The following is a 14038-nucleotide window of genomic DNA, read 5'->3' on the forward strand; positions in this document are numbered from 1 at the left end:
GTTTCAATTTGCCTACCTCTGGGTTATGGACCCAGCATGCTTCCATTACAGTAATCTGCTGCACATGTAAGTGCAAGAGGTCCTGAAGCACTCACTTATCATGGGAAAGTACCAATGTGTTTCTTCATTGGTTGATGGAAGAAACATCTTACAAAAACTCTCCACATTATTGACTTTTTAAAATGTTTCTAGGAATCGTTCTAGATGAATGCTTATTAGCCTTTGTCAGTATGTACTTTTGCTAAGTGTAGCTGTGGCGCAATCAGTTAGTGTGTAAGGCTATTAACCAAAAGGTTGGTTGTTCAATCCCACCCAGGGATTTAATTGACCTTGTTATCAGATTTTGGTGATCTTTAAGTAGACAAGTCAAAATTTCAAACCCCCTGTTATGGTGTAGGGTACCTGGCCTTCTCTGATGTAATCAGAGTTAGATTTGATTCAGTGATTTTATAAAAACAGCTAGGAAGCACAATTTGGCAGTGGGTTGCAGAGAAAAAGAAATATGCTGGCACAAAAATCCAATTGAGTGTTTAAACAGCTCTTCATTTTCTGGCTTTATTTTTATGCTAACTAATTTGTTCTCTGAAAAGTGTCCACAAAGCCAAGTATCTGATTAACATATTTGTAGGGATGGTTTTTCACCTATTACTAAATTAAACTTGCTTCATTGGAAAGGCAGCAAGATGTATCCTCATTTCAATATCTACTGAAATAATACAGGTTGACACCAGGAAACATTAACGCCACTGCATCCTTGCTGCTTTCTCATGTGGAAGTCTGTTTAATGTGAAAACAAGGTGATATCTAATTAGCACACAGGTAAGGAATTAAGAAAATCTTTATTTAAGGGTGAAGATGTTTCTCACAAAATCGTTGCCCCAATGCATCATTGAAATTCAAGCTGGAAAGATGATTTTAATATATCACTTGTACATTTTGTATTGCTCTTATGGTGACAATGTAGTTTGTTTTTGTCAATTACCATTTTAATAATAGGGTAAAGAAAATTAAGTGGATTTTTGAAAGAAAACAATACTGTCAATATACTATTAAAACAAATTAAAATGGTAAAAGTTATTGTACTTTAAGTAAAAATAAAAGCGAAAATATCAATCCCAGTTTTGGATTACTTTAATGAACAAAAAAAAAAATTCATATAGCAAAGGATAGTTTCAATCTGCCTACCTCTGGGTTATGGGCCCAGCATGCTTCCATTGCAGTACTCTGCTGCACATGTAAGTGCAAGAGATCCTGAAGCACTCACTCATCATGCGAAAGTACTAATGTGTTTCTTCATTGGTTGCTGGAAGAAACATCTTACAAAAACTCTCCAGATTATTGACTTTTTAAAGTTTTTCTAGGAAACGTTCTAGATGAATGCTTATTAGTCTTTGTCAGTATGTGCTTTTTGCAAAGTGTCGCTGTGGCGCAATCAGTTAGTGTGTATGGTTATTAACCAAAAGGTTGGTGGTTCAATCCCACCCAGGGACGTAATTGACCTTGTTATCAGATTTTGGTGATCTTTAAGTAGACAAGTCAAAATTTCAAACCCCCTGTTATGGTGTAGGGTACCTGGCCTTCTCTGATGTAATCAGAGTTAGATTTGATTCAGTGATTTTATAAAAACAGCTAGGAAGCACAATTTAGCAGTGGGTTGCAGAGAAAAAGAAATATGCTGGCAAAAAAATCCAATTGAGTGATTAAACAGCTCTTCATTTTCTGGCTTTATTTTTATGCTAACAAATTTGTTCTCTGAAAAGTGTCCACAAAGCCAAGTCTCTGATTAACACCTTTGTAGGGATGGTTTTTCACCTATTACTAAATTAAACTTGCTTCATTGGAAAGGCAGCAAGATGCATCCTCATTTCAATGTCTACTGAAATAATACAGGTTGACACCAGGAAACATTAACGCCACTGCATCCTTGCTGCTTTCGCATGTGGAAGTCTGTTTAATGTGAAAACAAGGTGATATCTAATTAGCACACAGGTAAGGAATTAAGAAAATCTTTATTTAAGGGTGAAGGTGTTTCTCACAAAATCGTTGCCCCAATGCATCATTGAAATTCAAGCTGGAAAGATGATTTTAATATATCACTTGTACATTTTGTATTGCTCTTCTGGTGACAATGTAGTTTGTTTTTGTCAATTACCATTTTAATAATAGGGTAAAGAAAATTAAGTGGATTTTTGAAAGAAAACAATACTGTCAATATACTATTAAAACAAATTAAAATGGTAAAAGTTATTGTACTTTAAGTAAAAATAAAAGAGCAAAAATATCAATCCCAGTTTTGGATTACTTTAATTAACAAAAAAAATGCATATAGCAGAGGGATAGTTTCAATCTGCCTACCTCTGGGTTATGGGCCCAGCATTTTTCCATTGCAGTACTCTGCTGCACATGTAAGTGCAAGAGATCCTGAAGCACTCACTCATCATGGGAAAGTACCAATGTGTTTCTTCGTTGGTTGATGGAAGAAACATCTTACAAAAACTCTCCAGATTATTGACTTTTTAAAGTTTTTCTAGGAAACGTTCTAGATGAATGCTTATTAGCCTTTGTCAGTATGTACGTTTGTAAAGTGTCTCTGTGGCGCAATCTGTTAGTGTGTTTGGTTATTAATCAAAGGGTTGGTGGTTCAATCCCACCCAGGGATGTAATTGACCTTGTTATCAGATTTTGGTGATCTGTAAGTAGACAAGTCAAAATTTCAAACCCCCTTCTTTTGGTGTAGGGTACCTGGCCTACTCTGATGTAATCAGAGTTAGATTTGAATCAGTGATTTTATAAAAAAAACAGCTAGGAAGCACAATTTAGCAGTGGGTTGCAGAGAAAAAGAAATATGCTGGCAGAAAAATCCAATTGAGTGATTAAACAGCTCTTCATTTTCTGGCTTTATTTTTATGTTAACGAATTTGTTCTCTGAAAAGTGTCCACAAAGCCAAGTATCTGATTAACATATTTGTAGGGATGGTTTTTCACCTATTACTAAATTAAACTTGCTTCATTGGAAAGGCAGCAAGATGCATCCTCATTTCAATATCTACTGAAATAATACAGGTTGACACCAGGAAACATTAACGCCACTGCATCCTTGCTGCTTTCTCATGTGGAAGTCTGTTTAATGTGAAAACAAGGTGATATCTAATTAGCACACAGGTAAGGAATTAAGAAAATCTTTATTTAAGGGTGAAGATGTTTCTCACAAAATCGTTGCCCCAATGCATCATTGAAATTCAAGCTGGAAAGATGATTTTAATATATCACTTGTACATTTTGTATTGCTCTTCTGGTGACAATGTAGTTTGTTTTTGTCAATTACCATTTTAATAATCGGATAAAGAAAATTAATTGGATTTTTGAAAGAAAACAATACTGTCAATATACTATTAAAACAAATTAAAATGGTAAAAGTTATTGTACTTTAAGTAAAAATAAAAGCTAAAATATCAATCCCAGTTTTGGATTACTTTAATGAACAAAAAAAAAATGCATATAGCAAAGGATAGTTTCAATCTGCCTACCTCTGGGTTATGGGCCCAGCATGCTTCCATTGCAGTACTCTGCTGCACATGTAAGTGCAAGAGATCCTGAAGCACTCACTCATCATGCGAAAGTACTAATGTGTTTCTTCATTGGTTGCTGGTGAAACATCTTACAAAAACTCTCCAGATTATTGACTTTTTAAAGTTTTTCTAGGAAACGTTCTAGATGAATGCTTATTAGTCTTTGTCAGTATGTGCTTTTTGCAAAGTGTCTCTGTGGCGCAATCGGTTAGTGTGTTCAGCTATTTATCAAAAGGTTGGTGGTTCAATCCCACCCAGGGACGTAATTGACCTTGTGATCACATTTTGGTGATATTTAAGTAGACAAGTCAAAATTGCAAACCCCCTCTTATGGTATAGGGTACCTGGCCTTCTCTGATGTAATCAGAGTTAGATTTGATTAAGTGATTTTATAAAAAAACAGCTAGGAAGCACAATTTAGCAGTGGGTTGCAGAGAAAAAGAAAAATGCTGGCAGAAAAATCCAATTGAGTGATTAAACAGCTCTTCATTTTCTGGCTTTATTTTTATGATTACAAATTTGTTCTCTGAAAAGTGTCCACAAAGCCAAGTATCTGATTAACATCTTTGTAGGGATGGTTTTTCACCTATTACTAAATTAAACTTGCTTCATTGGAAAGGCAGCAAGATGCATCCTCATTTCAATATCTACGGAAATAATACAGGTTGACACCAGGAAACATTAACGCCACTGCATCTTTGCTGTTTTCTCATGTGGAAGTCTGTTTAATGTGAAAACAAGGTGATATCTAATTAGCACACAGGTAAGGAATTAAGAAAATCTTTATTTAAGGGTGAAGATGTTTCTCACAAAATCGTTGCCCCAATGCATCATTGAAATTCAAGCTGGAAAGATGATTTTAATATATCACTTGTACATTTTGTATTGCTCTTCTGGTGACAATGTAGTTTGTTTTTGTCAATTACCATTTTAATAATCGGGTAAAGAAAATTAATTGGATTTTTGAAAGAAAACAATACTGTCAATATACTATTAAAACAAATTAAAATGGTAAAAGTTATTGTACTTTAAGTAAAAATAAAAGAGCAAAAATATCAATCCCAGTTTTGGATTACTTTAATTAACAAAAAAAAATGCATATAGCAGAGGATAGTTTCAATATGCCTACCTCTGGGTTATGGACCCAGCATGCTTCCATTACAGTACTCTGCTGCACATGTAAGTGCAAAAGATCCTGAAGCACTCACTCATCATGGGAAAGTACCAATGTGTTTCTTCATTGGTTGATGGAAGAAACATCTTACAAAAACTCTCCACATTATTGACTTTTTAAAATGTTTCTAGGAATCGTTCTAGATGAATGCTTATTAGCCTTTGTCAGTATGTACTTTTGCAAAGTGTCGCTGTGGCGCAATCAGTTAGTGTGTAAGGCTATTAACCAAAAGGTTGGTGGTTCAATCCCACCCAGGGACTTAATTGACCTTGTTATCAGATTTTGGTGATCTTTAAGTAGACAAGTCAAAATTTCAAACCCCCTGTTATGGTGTAGGGTACCTGGCCTTCTCTGATGTAATCAGAGTTAGATTTGATTCAGTGATTTTATAAAAACAGCTAGGAAGCACAATTTAGCAGTGGGTTGCAGAGAAAAAGAAATATGCTGGCAGAAAAATCCAATTGAGTGATTAAACAGCTCTTCATTTTCTGGCTTTATTTTTATGCTAACAAATTTGTGCTCTGAAAAGTGTCCACAAAGCCAAGTATCTGATTAACACCTTTGTAGGGATGGTTTTTCACCTATTATTAAATTAAACTTGCTTCATTGGAAAGGCAGCAAGTGATGTCATCCAAGCATTGGGTCAAAGTTGGCTTCAAACCTCGTCTGCTTATGAAAAGAGAAAAGGGGTATGCAGGGCATGGCGGCCTTTTGCGGTGCTTGGATGACCCCTAGTTCGCATTAAATAATGCAGTCGAGTTTCCCACATTTGGGGAAATCACAGAGGTCAGCATACCCAGAATGCAATGAATGAACCGCACCCTGGGAGAACAGTCTTCATGACCATGGTATCTCCTATGCAAAATAAGTATGATTTGGGATAGGGCTGGGGAGGGCCGCTGCTCAGGCACATCTCTGTCAAGTAAAGGAGATTCAACTGAGGCAGCACAAGGGAACTCTCATCTGGGGACAACAACTGCAGGGAGAACACATATTTTCAGATGAACATGGGAGGGCAGAAGGCTGCCTAATACTGAAGCACCCCCAAACAACAAACCAAATGCAACAACTAGTGCAAGCATTCCTGGGGGAAGGCCTGCAGCAGATGGATTTGCATATGGCGATGTCATCCAAGCAGTGGGTCAAAGTTGGCTTCAACCCTCGTCTGCATATGAAAAGAGAAAAGGGGTGTGCAGGGCATGGCGGCCTTTTGCGGCACTTGGATGACCCCTAGTTCGCATTAAACACCTCCACCCTCCGTCGGTGTGGGGCTCATGTTGGCTATGCCCCAGCCCCTGAAGGATTCAAGCTGATTTCTTGCAGCAGCTGGGCACTGTAACAGCTCCAGAGCTGCTCTGTAAGGCAAGTAAAAGGGTGTGGGCCCTGCAGCAATACCTGTAGTTCGCATTGTGCGAGACCCCTAGTTCGCATTAAACACCCCCACCCTCCTTCGGTGTGGGGCTCATGTTGGCCATGCCCCAGCCCCTGAAGCATTCACGCTGATTTCTTGCAGCAGCTGGGCACTGTAACAGCTCAAGAGCTGCTCTGTAAGGCAAGTAAAAGGGTGTGGGCCCTGCAGCACTACCTGTAGTTTGCATTGTGCATTGGAAGGCACAAAGTAAGCAGACGGGAGGAGAAGTCAGGATAGTGCACAAGGGTATAGACGGGAGGGGCTCAAGAAAAAAGAAGTGGAAACAGACAGCAAACTAGGCTTCCAATGCACAATGCAAACTACAGGTAGTGCTGCAGGGCCCACACCCTTTTACTTGCCTTACAGAGCAGCTCTGGAGCTGTTTAATCACTCAATTGGATTTTTCTGCCAGCATAATTTTTCTCTTACGTCCTAGAGGATGCTGGGGATTCCGTAAGGACCATGGGGGATAGACGGGCTCCGCAGGAGACATGGGCACTTTAAGAAAGACTTTAGATCTGGGTGTGCACTGGCTCCTCCCTCTATGCCCCTCCTCCAGACCTCAGTTTACTACTGTGCCCAGAGGAGACTGGGTGCTTTTCAGGGAGCTCTCCTGAGTTTCCTGACAGAAAGTATATTTGTTAGATTTTTTTATTTTCAGGGAGCCTGCTGGCAACAGACTCCCTGCATCGAGGGGCGGAGGGGAGAGATGCACACCTACTTCTGTGAGTTGATAGGCTCTGCTTCTTAGGCTACTGTACAGCATTAGCTCCAGAGGGATCGGTACGCAGGTCTCACCCTCGCCGTCCGTCCCAGAGCCGCGCCGCCGTCCCCCTCGCAGAGCCGGAAGATAGAAGCCGGGTGAGTATGAGAAGAAAAGAAGACTTCAGAGGCGGCGGAAGACTTCATGATCTTCACTGAGGTAACGCACAGCAGTAAAGCTGTGCTCCATTGCTCCAATACACCTCACACACGGCAGTCAGTGTAAGGGTGAAGGGCGCAGGGGGGACGCCCTGGGCAGCAATATAGACCTCTCTTTGGCAAAATAAATATATATGCAGCTAGGCACTGTATATATATATATAAGAGCCCCCGCCATTTTTTTACTATATTTGAGCGGGACAGAAGCCCGTCGCTGAGGGGGTGGGGCTTCTCCCTCAGCACTCACCAGCGCCATTTTCTCCACAGCACCGCTGAGGGGAAGCTCCACGGACTCTCCCCTGCTTATACCACGGTAGAAAGAGGGTCTTAAAGAAGAGGGGGGCACATAATTAGGCGCATATATATATGGAAATACAGCGCTACTGGGTAAACATAAAATTATTGTGTTTTTTTCCTGGGTCATATAGCGCTGGGGTGTGTGCTGGCATACTCTCTCTCTCTGTCTCTCCAAAGGGCCTTGTTGGGGAACTGTCCTCAGATAAGAGGATTCCCTGAGTGTATGGTGTGTCGGTACACGTGTGTCGACATGTCTGAGGTAGAAGGCTCTCCTAGAGAGGAGCAGGAGCAAATTAATGTGGTGTCTCCATCGACAACGCCGACACCTGACTGGATGGATATGTGGAATGTTTTAAGTGCTAATGTAAACTTATTACACAAGAGATTAGACAAAGCTGAAGCTAGGGAACAGTCAGGGAGTCAACCCATGCCTGTCCCTATGTCGCAGGGACCTTCGGGGTCTCAAAAGCGCCCACTATCCCAAATAGTTGACACAGATACCGACACAGATTCTGACTCCAGTGTCGACTACGATGATGCAAAGTTACAGCCAAAATTGGCTAAATGTATTCGATATATGATTATTGCAATAAAAGATGTTTTGCACATCACAGAGTCCCCTGTCCCTGACACGAGGGTACACATGTATAAGGGAAAGAAACCTGAGATAACCTTTCCCTCCTCACATGAGTTGAACGAATTATGTGAAAAAGCTTGGGAATCTCCAGACAAAAAGCTGCAGATTCCCAAAAGGATTCTTATGGCGTATCCTTTCCCGCCAATGGACAGGATACGGTGGGAATCCTCCCCTAGGGTGGATAAAGCATTGACACGCTTATCCAAAAAGGTAGCGCTGCCATCCCAGGATACGGCTACCATCAGGGACCCTGCTGACCGCAAGCAGGAGGTTACCCTAAAGTCCATTTACACACATTCTGGTACCTTACTCAGACCGGCAATTGCGTCGGCCGGGGTTGTAGCGCGGTGGCAGCATGGACAGATACCTTATCAGCAGAGATTGAGACCCTAGATAAGGATGCTATGTTATTGACCATAGGGCATATAAAAGATGCTGTCCTATATATGAGAGATGCTCAAAGTGACATTAGTCTACTGGGTTCTAGAATAAACGCTATGTCGATTTCTGCTAGACGAGTCCTATGGACCCGGTAATGGACAGGTGATGCCGACTCAAAAAGGCATATGGAGGTTTTACCTTACAGGGGTGAGGAATTGTTTGGGGAAGGTCTCTCGGACCTAGTCTCCACAGCTACAGCTGGTAAATCAAATTTTTTGCCTTATATTCCCTCACAGCCTAAGAAAGCACCACATTATCAAATACAGTCCTTTCGATCACAGAGAAACAAGAAAGTACGAGGTGCGTCCTTTCTTGCCAGAGGTAAGGGCAGAGGGAAGAAGCTGCACAACACAGCTAGTTCCCAGGAACAGAAGTCCTCCCCGGCCTCTACAAAATCCACCGCATGACGCTGGGGCTCCGCTAAAGGAGTCCGCCCAGTTGGGGGCACGTCTTCGAGTTTTCAGCCACATCTGGGTTCATTCGCAGGTGGATCCCTAGGCAATAGAAATTGTTTCTCAGGGTTACAAGCTGAAATTCGAAGAGGTGCCTCCTCGCCGGTTTTTCAAATCGGCCCTACCATCTTCTCCCCAGGAAAGGGAGATAGTGTTAAATGCAATTCACAAATTGTATCTTCAACATATGCAGATGAGGGTTCCAGCCAACTTTGGCCCACTGCTTGGATGACATCACCGTATGCAAATCCGTCTTCTGCAGACCTTCTCCCAGGAATGCTTGTACTAGTTGTTGCATTTGGTTTGTTGTTTGGGCGTGCTTCAGTATTAGGCAGCCTTCTGCCCTCCCATGTTCATCTGAAAATATGTGTTCTCCCGGCAGTTGTTGTCCCCAGATGAGAGTTCCCTTGTGCTGCCTCAGTTGAATCTCCTTTACTTGACAGAGATGTGCATGAGCAGCGGCCCTCCCCAGCCCTATCTCAAATCATACTTATTTTGCATAGGAGATACCATGGTCATAAAGATTGTTCTCCCAGGGTGAGGTTCATTCATTGCATTCTGGGTATGCTGACCCCTGTGATTTCCCCAAATGTGGGAAACTCAACTGCATTATTTGTGGTAGTGGGGGACTGTGTTTGTGTTTTCCTCTGGTCAGCTCTGGTAAAAGTCAGATTTCTTTGTCTCAGATCTTCCTCTAGCCTTGTTCTTCTTTCGAGAGTTCCATTGTGCTGCCTCAGTTTGACCTCCTTCACTTGACAGAGGGGTACCCGAGCAGCGACCCTCCCCAGCTCTAGCCCAACTCCTACATACCTGCCAGGTGAGATACTATGATCATGAAGGTGCTTCTCCCAGGGCAAGGCTCACCCATTGCACTCTGGGTGTGCTGCTCCTGCGATTTCCCCAAATGTGGGAAACTTGACTGCATAATTTGTGTTTCCCCTGGTCGGCTCTCGTATAATTCAGATCTCTTTGTCTCAGGTCTCTCTCCAGCCTAGTTTGCTGTCTGTTTCCACTTCTGTTTTCTTGAGCCGCTCCCTTCTATGCCCTTGCGCACTATCCTGACTTCTCCCGTCTGCTTACTTTGTGCCTTCCAACGCACAATGCGAACTACAGGTAGTGCTGCAGGGCCCACACCCTTTTACTTGCCGTACAGAGCAGCTCTGGAGCTGTTACAGTGCCCAGCTGCTGCAAGAAATCAGCTTGAATGCTTCAGGGGCTGGGGCATAGCCAACATGAGCCCCACACCGAAGGAGGGTGGAGGTATTTAATGCGAACTAGGGGTCATCCAAGCACCGCAAAAGGCCGCCATGCCCTGCATAACCCTTTTCTCTTTTCATATGCAGATGAGGGTTCCAGTCAACTTTGGCCCACTGCTTGGATGACATCACCGTATGCAAATCCGTCTTCTGCAGACCTTCTCCCAGGAATGCTTTTACTAGTTGTTACATTTGGTTTGTTGTTTGGGGGTGCTTCAGTATTAGGCAGCCTTCTGCCCTCCCATGTTCATCTGAAAATATGTGTTCTCCCTGCAGTTGTTGTCCCCAGATGAGAGTTCCCTTGTGCTGCCTCAGTTGAATCTCCTTTACTTGACAGAGATGTGCCTGAGCAGCGGCCCTCCCCAGCCCTATCCCAAATCATACTTATTTTGCATAGAAGTTTCCATGGTCATGAAGATTGTTCTCCCAGGGTGAGGTTCATTCATTGCATTCTGGGTATGCTGACCCCTGTGATTTCCCCAAATGTGGGAAACTCGACTGCATTAATTGTGGTAGTGGGGGACTGTGTTTGTGCTTTCCTCTGGTCAGCTCTGGTAAAAGACAGATTTCTTTGTCTCAGATCTTCCTCTAGCCTTGTTCTTTTTTCGAGAGTTTCCTTGTGCTGCCTCAGTTGGATCTCCTTCACTTGACAGGGGGGTGCCCGAGCAGCGACCCTCCCCATCTCTAGCCCAACTCCTACTTACCTGCCAGGTGAGATACTATGATCAGGAAGGTGCTTCTCCCAGGGCAAGGCTCACCCATTGCACTCTGGGTGTGCTGCTACTACGATTTCCCCAAATGTGGGACACTTGACTGCATAATTTGTGTTTCCTCTAGTCGGCTACTCGTATAATTCAGATCTCTTTGTCTCAGGTCTCTCTCCAGCCTAGTTTGCTGTCTGTTTCCACTTCTCTTTTCTTGAGCCGCTGCCTTCTATGCCCTTATGCACTCTCCTGACTTCTCCTGTCTGCTTACTTTGTGCCTTCCAACGCACAATGCAAACTACAGGTAGTGCTGCAGGGCCCACACCCTTTTACTTGCCTTTCAGAGCAGCTCTGGAGCTGTTACAGTGCCCAGCTGCTGCAAGAAATCAGCTTGAATGCTTCAGGGGCTGGGGCATAGCCAACATGAGCCCCACACCGACGGAGGGTGGAGGTGTTTAATGCGAACTAAGGGTCATCCAAGCGCCGCAAAAGGCCGCCATGCCCTGCATACCCCTTTTCTCTTTTCATATGCAGATGAGGGTTCCAGCCAACTTTGGCCCACTGCTTGGATGACATCACCGTATGCAAATCCGTCTTCTGCAGACCTTCCCCCAGGAATGCTTGTACTAGTTGTTGCATTTGGTTTGTTGTTTGGGGTGCTTCAGTATTAGGCAGCCTTCAGCTCTCCCATGTTCATCTGAAAATATGTGTTCTCCCTGCAGTTGTTGTCCCCAGATGAGAGTTCCCTTGTGCTGCCTCAGTTGAATCTCCTTTACTTGAAAGAGATGTGCCTGAGCAGCGGCCCTCCCCAGCCCTATCCCAAATCATACTTATTTTGCATAGGAGATACCATGGTCATGAAGATTGTTCTCCCAGGGTGAGGTTCATTCATTGCATTCTGGGTATGCTGACCCCTGTGATTTCCCCAAATGTGGGAAACTCGACTGCATTATTTGTGGTAGTGGGGGACTGTGTTTGTGCTTTCCTCTGGTCAGCTCTGGTAAAAGTCAGATTTCTTTGTCTCAGATCTTCCTCTAGCCTTGTTCTTTTTTTGAGAGTTTCCTTGTGCTGCCTCAGTTGGATCTCCTTCACTTGACAGGGGGGTGCCCGAGCAGCGACCCTCCCCAGCTCAAGCCCAACTCCTACTTACCTGCCAAGTGAGATACTATGATCAGGAAGGTGCTTCTACCAGGGCAAGGCTCACCCATTGCACTCTGGGTGTGCTGCTCCTACGATTTCCCCAAATGTGGGACACTTGACTGCATAATTTGTGTTTCCTCTGGTCGGCTACTCGTATAATTCAGATCTCTTTGTCTCAGGTCTCTCTCCAGCCTAGTATGCTGTCTGTTTCCACTTCTCTTTTCTTGAGCCCCTGCCTTCTATGCCCTTGTGCACTCTCCTGACTTCTCCTGTCTGCTTACTTTGTGCCTTCCAACGCACAATGCAAACTACAGGTAGTGCTGCAGGGCCAACACCCTTTTACTTGCCTTACAGAGCAGCTCTGGAGCTGTTACAGTGCCCAGCTGCTGCAAGAAATCAGCTTGAATGCTTCAGGGGCTGGGGCATAGCCAACATGAGCAGCAAGATGCAGCACTGGACTATTAGTAATGTACTGTTGTATGCTGAGCACCACAATGCAGCACAAGACAATGAGCAGTGATACTGAGCACTGATGAGGATACTACTGAGAACTGACACTGAGCAGGAGAGACACACTACTAGTATTACTGAGCAGCAATAAGTAACCACTGATACTGGGCACTGATATTGAGATTTCCACTGAGAGAACATAGCCACGTCCTCTCCGCTCTCTCTTCAATGCACGAGTAAAAATGGCGGCAACGCGCAGCTCTTTATATGGAATCCGAATCTCGCGAGAATCTGACAGCGGGATGATGACATTTTCCCTTGTTCAGGTTTTCATAGTCAGGCGGGAACAACCGAGCCTGCCACGGACCAGTGTAAACCACGTGGAGTTCGTCGGGAATTCGGTTCTCGGAGAACCGAACCCGCTCCTCTATATATACTATATTACTATGTTACTGTAGTATACAGAACACCACAATGCAATGAGCAGTGATAGTGAGCACTGATGAGGATACTAGAACTGACACTGAGCAGCAAGATGCAGCACTGGACTATTAGTAATGTACTGTAGTATGCTGAGCACCACAATGCAGCACAAGACAATGAGCAGTGATACTGAGCACTGATGAGGATACTACTGAGAACTGACACTGAGCAGGAGAGACACACTACTAGTATTACTGAGCAGCAATAAGTAACCACTGATACTGAGCACTGATATTGAGATTTCCACTGAGAGAACATAGCCACGTCCTCTCCGCTCTCTCTTCAATGCACGAGTAAAAATGGCAGCAACGCGCAGCTCTTTATATGGAATCCGAATCTCGCAAGAATCCGACAGCGGGATGATGACATTTTCCCTTGTTCAGGTTTTCCGAGTCAGGCGGGAACAACCGAGCCTGCCTCGGACCAGTGTAAACCACGTGGAGTTCGTGGGGAATTCGGTTCTCGGAGAACCGAACCCGCTCCTCTCTACCTTATACCCATCAATTTTTTTATTTTCAATCTAAGCCCCTGCAGTTTTCTGTAAGCATCTGCTTCGCTATGATGATCAACAAGTCACAAGGGCAAACACTCAGGGCTTGAGGCGTAGATCTTAGGACCAGCTGCTACAAGCATGGCAGAGGTGTCACTATCACTGGTGACACCCAGAAAGGTAGCGAGGGAGATTGTAATGCAGTGCGCGCAGATAAACAGCGCAATGGTAAAAAGGAGGCATGGTTTCATAGGTAGGGGCGTGGCCTGGTGGCCTGAATCTACATTTTGTTGCTCCGGGTGTCCCGGGGGTTGGGGGCTGCACCCGGGGACTAGTGTGTGAGCTGTGCTGGCTCCTGCACAGTGACAGGGCATGGCCACCCAGCATGACGCCTCCCTTCTTGACCATGCTGTAATTGCAGTCGCACTGCAGTTCAGCGTGATCATAAAAAATGGTGTAGGCTCCTGCTGGTGCAGGCTGTAGAGAAAAGCTGCTGTGACCACGCCCCCTGTGTCTCCTCCGTTGCAGACCCCATTTTGAAGCCTTGCCCCCGGACTAAGAGAAAAGTATGCCCTTGCGCACTATCCTGACTTCTCCTCCCGTCTGCTTAATT

General features: G+C 44.0%; 6 non-coding genes and 1 pseudogene across 6 annotated transcripts; 6 read left to right on the forward strand and 1 right to left on the reverse strand.

The window, feature by feature from the left end:
• Nucleotides 1–5436: 5436 nt before the first annotated feature.
• Nucleotides 5437–5615, reverse strand: LOC135048991 (U1 spliceosomal RNA; annotated as a pseudogene).
• Nucleotides 5616–9388: 3773 nt separating this feature from the next.
• Nucleotides 9389–9552, forward strand: LOC135049025 (U1 spliceosomal RNA). Its single transcript, XR_010240798.1, has one exon. It is a non-coding gene; the product is annotated as a U1 spliceosomal RNA (small nuclear RNA).
• A 152-nt stretch (nt 9553–9704) lies between these two features.
• On the forward strand, nt 9705–9867 carry LOC135048956 (U1 spliceosomal RNA). The gene has a single exon (XR_010240744.1). It is a non-coding gene; the product is annotated as a U1 spliceosomal RNA (small nuclear RNA).
• A 671-nt stretch (nt 9868–10538) lies between these two features.
• On the forward strand, nt 10539–10702 carry LOC135048909 (U1 spliceosomal RNA). Its single transcript, XR_010240700.1, has one exon. It is a non-coding gene; the product is annotated as a U1 spliceosomal RNA (small nuclear RNA).
• Nucleotides 10703–10854: 152 nt separating this feature from the next.
• Nucleotides 10855–11018, forward strand: LOC135048980 (U1 spliceosomal RNA). The gene has a single exon (XR_010240758.1). It is a non-coding gene; the product is annotated as a U1 spliceosomal RNA (small nuclear RNA).
• Nucleotides 11019–11688: 670 nt separating this feature from the next.
• Nucleotides 11689–11852, forward strand: LOC135048905 (U1 spliceosomal RNA). The gene has a single exon (XR_010240697.1). It is a non-coding gene; the product is annotated as a U1 spliceosomal RNA (small nuclear RNA).
• A 152-nt stretch (nt 11853–12004) lies between these two features.
• Nucleotides 12005–12168, forward strand: LOC135048984 (U1 spliceosomal RNA). Its single transcript, XR_010240759.1, has one exon. It is a non-coding gene; the product is annotated as a U1 spliceosomal RNA (small nuclear RNA).
• Nucleotides 12169–14038: the final 1870 nt, after the last annotated feature.

The sequence above is a fragment of the Pseudophryne corroboree genome, unplaced genomic scaffold (assembly GCF_028390025.1).
Source record: "Pseudophryne corroboree isolate aPseCor3 unplaced genomic scaffold, aPseCor3.hap2 scaffold_984, whole genome shotgun sequence".
NCBI classification, from domain to species: Eukaryota; Metazoa; Chordata; class Amphibia; order Anura; family Myobatrachidae; genus Pseudophryne; species Pseudophryne corroboree.